Raw genomic sequence first — 6851 nt, 5'->3', positions numbered from 1 at the left:
CACTTTTCCCTCTTTTCACCTTCTGATTACACAGCTTGCATTTGACAAAGCAAATGTCATCTGCAACTGTGTCAAAAAAGGACCAGGCACTGCAAGTCTTGGGAGCGCCCGCTTTGGATTTTGGAAGAGCCATGCTCCTAATGGGTGCCGAAGTGGAGGCTACAGGCAACCAAGTCTGCCCCCTCCCTCTCCCTCCTTTTTGGGCCGTTCGGGGAATCTCTTCCTCAGAGCTGCTCCCACCACCTTCCTGTCCCTCACGCCATGATGGGTCAAGGTCCTCATCATCTACACCACCCTCTTCAAACAACTGCTTCTCCTGGGTAGTCTCGACAGCACAGTACGCACCAGAAAGTGGCACCTGAGTCTCATCATCAGATGCGTACTGAGGTGTGCTGCTGACCATAGGCACTGGCCCACCCGCCTCTTCAGATTCAGAGAGACAAAACGGTTGCGCATCACTGCATACTACCTCTTCTTCAAATTCTCGAATTCTGCTTGGCTGGCCCCCTCTTTCCAAGCCAAGAGATTCAGAGAACAGAAGTAGAGATGGCTCCTGTCCAGGGCTCTCTGACTGCCTGGGCAATTTGGCAGGTGGTGAAGAGACAGATGGGTGCTCTTCAGTGCTCAGGACCTGAGAGGATCTGGAACTAATTGAAGTCGATGCATTAGCTGCCATCCATCCGACAACGGCTTCAATTTGGTCCTCGCGCAGCAGTGGGGTACGGCTAGCTCCTACAAAGCTGCGCATAAAGGACTGTTCCCTGGTAAAACTGGGGGATGCTGAGTCACTGGTGCCCGCAGCAGGCACAGAATCCCCACGTCCTCTCCCTGCAGGCACAGAATCCTCACGTCCTCTCCCTGCAGAAACTCCACGCCCACGCCCACGACCACATGCCTTACTCCCTGCCTTCTTGATCTTGGTAGACTGATAAAGATAGGCAGAAAAGTACTAAGGGCTTAGTGTGCTTATTCCTGAACAGCTGCTAAACAGGTATAAGAAACACTAATTTTATGAAGTGTGGACTAGACTTTAATATGAGCTAATGTGGCCTACACAACTGTAAAGTGGAGTGTTTGGTGAACTTTATTTAGGTTTTTTTGTCACAAAAAGACACTGGATGTGCCTAAAGATGTAATAACGATAGTATCACAAACTTTTTGTAGCTATTACAATGTAGGAAGGTAACCTACAATGCAATAGATGAGGCTGCAAAAAATAGGCTAATACTAATCTGGCTGGGGCTGCAGGGCCCAATGCTGCAGAAAGGCTCCTCTAACTACTCCTATATAGTGTGTTTGGAACCAATTTAGCTGAATACGGATGGAACCACCACACTAATAGGAGATATCAGGAAAAATTATGAATTGGCAATAAAGGACAATGTATGAGGCAGTGACACACACTGAGTGCACTACAACCAGACGTGGTTGAAGCACACACTACAGGGTGAGCTGCACTCACACACAGAGACCTTGCAGAAAGCGGTGAACAGCACAGAGAACTGTGCACTAGCACTGCAAGGCACAGCGATTTATAAAGTAGCTTGGGTAAAGCAGAATAGACCAAATAGGTAGCTAAAACTGTCCCTCAGAACAACAGCGTCCTATCCCTAACTGAATTCACAGCAGAGTGAGCTCAAAATGGCGGCGGCGGCTTTTATAGTGCATCATGACATCATTTCAGCAGCCAATCACAGCCATGCCATTAGTTAAGATGCCTACATGCCTAACAGGATGTGCCCACACTTCTTAGGATCCTCATTGGCTGAATAAAATGAAAATGGCTCATTGCATTATGGGAACTTCCGATTCCGGTATACGATATTGCAAAAGTATCGGAATTAAGTATCGGAATTCCGATACCGCGAATATCGGCCGATACCCGATATTTCAGTATCGGAATGCTCAACACTAATCCTGACCCCAACATGCTTTATCCTTAGTGCTTCTTAACAGGATTGGGAATTTAGGTTTTCATTCTATTATTTTATTTTTACAATTCCCAGCATTGCTGCTGGCTCCGTGGCAGGTACCGGTAATGTAAAAGGACCTTCCATGACGTCAGCAGTCATGTGACAGGTCACACGACCGCTGATGTTGGCGGTCGCGTGACCTGTCACATGACCGCTGACGTCATGGAAGGTCCTTTTACATTACCGGTACCTGCCACAGAGCCAGCAGTGACGCCGGGAGCAGAGCGGGGGCTATCACAAGGTAAGTATAAGGTTATTTTTTAGTTTTTAAGTTCTAATTATTTTTTTTTAACATTATGTTGGTCACACAATATAAATCCATGCCGGTTGCATGGATTTATATAGTGTGACCAACTTTCAAGCACTTTTCCAAGTGAAGCTAAAATCGCATGCTAAAAACGCTTAACAAACGCTTGTCCCTGGCAGAAAAAATACATGTACAATCCGCATGTACTATCCGCATGTACAATCTGCATGCGTTTTTTTTCTGCCAGGTAGATGCTGAAACGTGCAGGAAAAATCCGGAGCATTTCTGCATCGTGGGCACATAGCCTAATACATTTTAGAACAGACAGCACATCTAACAATTAGCCCTTTAGGAAGTCTAAGGTATAAGTACAACTGAAAATGCAGAGTTTCCTCTTAAATGGAGACATGATCTAATATATACAATCGTCTTATGCCGTCTGTCTGTCTGTCGGTCTGTCCAGGAAATCCCACGTCGCTGATTGGTCCGGCCGTGGCCAATCAGCGACGCGGGATTTCAGAAAAAGATGGCGGTCGTTAGCGGCTCATCTGCCGCACGGAGGTCAGCGGCGATGCAGCCGGGAGATGACCGGCTAGCGCCGGTCATCTCCCGGCTGCTAGTAGCAGAAGGATCCCGACCGGCGGCGCCGCTGACCTCCATGCGGCTACTGTCGGGGGATCAGCGCCTAGGGCCGCTGATCTCCCGACTGCAAGTGTGAAGGGAGGACCGGGAAGCGGTGCCGCCGGTCGGGATACTTCTGCTGCGAGCAGCCAGTCATCTCCCGGCTGCTCGCAGCGGAAGGACCCGCACAGGCAGTGCCGCTCCCCGGTCCTCACTAATAAGATTCGCTGATTGGTCGTGGCCGCCGGCCGGCGACCAATCAGCAATTTTGGCGCCAAATTTAAACACCGCTTTGCTGATTGCGCCCGGTCGGCCGCATACATATTCTAGAATACCCGATATGTTAGAATCGGGCCACCACCTAGTGAAACTATAAAACAGTATGAGTTCAAAAACTATTTTTTTTTCTCCTGTAACCAGCTTCCATTGTATACCTGGATGGTTGGGGATGCAGTTAAGCAAAATCCTGAATGATAATTTCTGCTACTAGAAACTCATTTCCTCATTTGTCCACTAGATGGTGATCTTACCCTTTTAATATTTCATCCGTGTTGTAATTTCAGTTTGGAATTGAAAGGGAACCTGGGACCTGATTCTAGTTGCCCAACAGGCAGCATGAATGAGAGCCTTGCTACAATCATGCACAGCATTTCAGAGAAGACATACTTTAAAGATCTGGCCGAGGACCAAGGCTGGATACAAAACTAGTCTAGCGCAGCACCCATCTGGCTGTTCCTAGCGCCGCTCCAGATGATTAACAGGTCTCTCATTATTGTAAAGACCTATCACTTATAGCCACGCCGGCCAGGGGCAGTGCTGGACTAGTCTCGTCTTCAGTTATAGTCGCCGGCTGGATCCGGAGCAGAGACAAGGAATCCTCACCTCCCATATAGTAACTACACAGCTTTATATCATGGGCACTACATAACTCTGGCTCTTTGACACTGTATGGTAAACTATATGGTAGTAATATAAGCTCACTAAATACTATATGGACAAAACTATTGGGACACCCAGACATTACAGCTACAGGAGCCATCATCACACCCCATTCTATATCCATAAGCATTAATATAGAGTTATGCCCCTCTTTTGCAACTATAACCATTTCCAATCTTCTGGGACAAGGCTTTCTACAACATTTTGAAGGTGTCTGTGGTTAAAAAAAACCATTAGTGAAGTCAGATGTTGATGTTGGACAACAGGACCTGGATCACAATCTCCGCTCTCGTTGAGGTGTTGGATGTGGTTAACGTCAAGCAGCCAGTCATGTCAACAGCATGGCGGCTCAGTGGTAAGCCCTGCAGCCTTGCAGCACTGGGGTCCTGGGTTCAAATCCCACCAAGGACAACATCTGCAAGGAGTTTGTATGTTCTCCCCGTGTTTGCGTGGGTTTCCTCAGGTTTCCTCCCACATTCCAAAGACATACTGATAGGGAATCTAGATTGTGAGCCCCAATGGGGACAGCAATGATCATGGCTGTAAAGTGCTGCGGAATATGTTAGCACTATATAAAAATAAAAGGTTATTATTATGTTCTTCCACACCAAACTCATCTCTCATTATCATGACTTTATGGACCGGAGGGGCCTAGGCCAACCACTGTAAAACATCCCCACAGACCTGCGATTGGACCCCCAGTGATCAATTATCCCCTGAGAATACCCTTATAAGGGGCCATTGTATATCCACTGTCCTTGATCCGGCCTTGTGTATATAAGTTTATCAATGTGACCTCTCTGCTCTATCATTACTTATGTCAGTAGGATCACAAGAGATGACTGAAACTGAGTAAGAATGAGGCTGCAGTACCCGCCTCCTCCTTGTTCTTGTCCTGGGGGCAGCGCTGAGATGTCTGCACACGGCGCAGACAGTCCTGTGCTCTCGCAGCAGTAGGATACTGATGCTTGTAGCTGGGAGACAAGCTCGGAGCTGCCTTTATGTCACAATCCCCATGTCCCCCCAGAGGAGGCTTAGGAGACTATATCAGCCCCAGGCCCCCTCTGCATTGGTGATGACAATAACCTTGTTTATGCCTAAACCAAACAGTGATCTAGGAGGGGAAGGGGGATAATAAACTTCTAGGTGACCCCTAAGAAATGATGAATGTAATGAGACAGAGGGAGGTTTGTTGTGGCATCGCAGGCAGAAATTTCCACATTACAGCAGACGTGCATGAAGGGAAAAGACTGCACTGATAATATATTATACACCTAACGCATGCTGAGCTCACCACAGACGATATTTACATACGTAGCCAAGAGCAACACTGTGCTGTGACCCGCCATATCAAAGCCGATCACATGGGATACATTTTTTATATCAGTTCTGCAAACAATAAGTAAAAAAGATGTAAAAGTTAAACCGCTCCCCCTCCCCCTTAATTATTCTCAAGCCAAAATGTAAATAAATGGAAAAAAAAAATTAAATTATTTGGTTTAGTTGAGATCACACTTGCCCATACATAGAACTGTCATTTTTTGAAAGCTTCACTTCATTTCTTCATCTGAACACATGAAAAATACAGCCCTTAAACCGATTAATTAATAAAAACAATTACGTGACACAAAAATGGCAAAACTAACCACATTGTTTTTCTGATATTCTAAAATGTAGGAATGTTGGAAAAACAAAACCAGACAACCCCTTTAAAGGGCAAAGCTAATGTATCTAAGCTTGTCATAGGTCATGTGTGATACCCTTAAGATAATGTATCTAAGCCTATTGTGGGTGATGCTGTAATGTTCAGCTAGTATAGGCAAGTCTACAATGTGTATTACTATCGTTTGCGCTGCTGTATCTAAGCCTATCATTTATGATACTGTTTCCAGAGCTGACTAAGCCACTCATGTCTAGTACAGTTTGCTGAGCTAATGTATCCAAGCTAATCAAGTCTGATGCTATCTGCTGCGCTATGTATGTAAACCCATTATATGTGATACTTTGTGGTAAGCCGGTGTACCTCCTCCTTTTAAGTGTTTGTCTCCTCCAATTGTGTACCTAAACCTATCATGTCTTATCTGTTGACTGATGTATCTAAGCCTGTGTTACGCTGTCTGCTGAGATGCAGTGTCTGAGTCTCACAGTTTTTGTGATCAGTCTGATCAGGTCACAGAAGGTGGAAATGGAAAGGCATTATGCTGCACAACATCCTGCACTCAGCACATAACGGGGTGATACTGAGATGTGTGCAGCGTCTGTCAGCTTCTATAATAATGAGCGCTGAGAAGAAAATGTGCTATCTCTTTGCAGCCATCTCCAAGACGACTAATTCTTTTATAGCCTTTTCTCGAAAAGATAATAAAAAACGCCATCACCTGAAATGAGTTGAGAAATGCCAGTGAGTTCTGCACCCAGTTACCACAATGGTATCCAGCTATCTGTCTAAAATGTGTAATTAGCTCATAATCAACAGTCATGGAGCTTTCTAATGTCACAGCAACACCACAACTTCAGTAACATCTATCCATATGCAAGAATATGCTGTAATGAGGAGTATACTACAAGTATATACTGCTGTAATACTGCCAAGAATGTAACTTGTATAATACGATGTACAAGAATATAATTACTATATTACTGCCACCATATATAATATAACTGCTATAATACTGCCATTATGTACAAAAATATAATTACTATGATATTGCTCCTGTTTACATGAATATACAATGGCCTCTATGTACTATTATAATATTATAATACTATCCTCTGTGTACAAGAAGATAACTACTATAATACTGCCCGCTATGTACAAGAATATAACTACTATAATACTGCCCCTATGTACAAGAATAAAACTGCTATAATATACTGTATAATACTGCCTCTGTGTACAAGAATATAACTACTATGTTACTGCAGCTATGTACAAGAATGACTACTATAATACTGTCCACCATGTACAAGAATATACTATAATACTGCCCCCTATGTACAAGAATATAAAAACAACCCCTGGCAAAAATTATGGAATCACCGAGCTCGGAGGATGTTCATTCAGTTGTTTA

The sequence above is a fragment of the Phyllobates terribilis genome, unplaced genomic scaffold (genome assembly GCF_046119375.1).
Source record: "Phyllobates terribilis strain yellow unplaced genomic scaffold, ASM4611937v1 Scaffold_5__5_contigs__length_657084704, whole genome shotgun sequence".
Lineage (NCBI taxonomy): Eukaryota > Metazoa > Chordata > Amphibia > Anura > Dendrobatidae > Phyllobates > Phyllobates terribilis.
Note: the sequence above shows the minus strand (reverse complement) of the source record.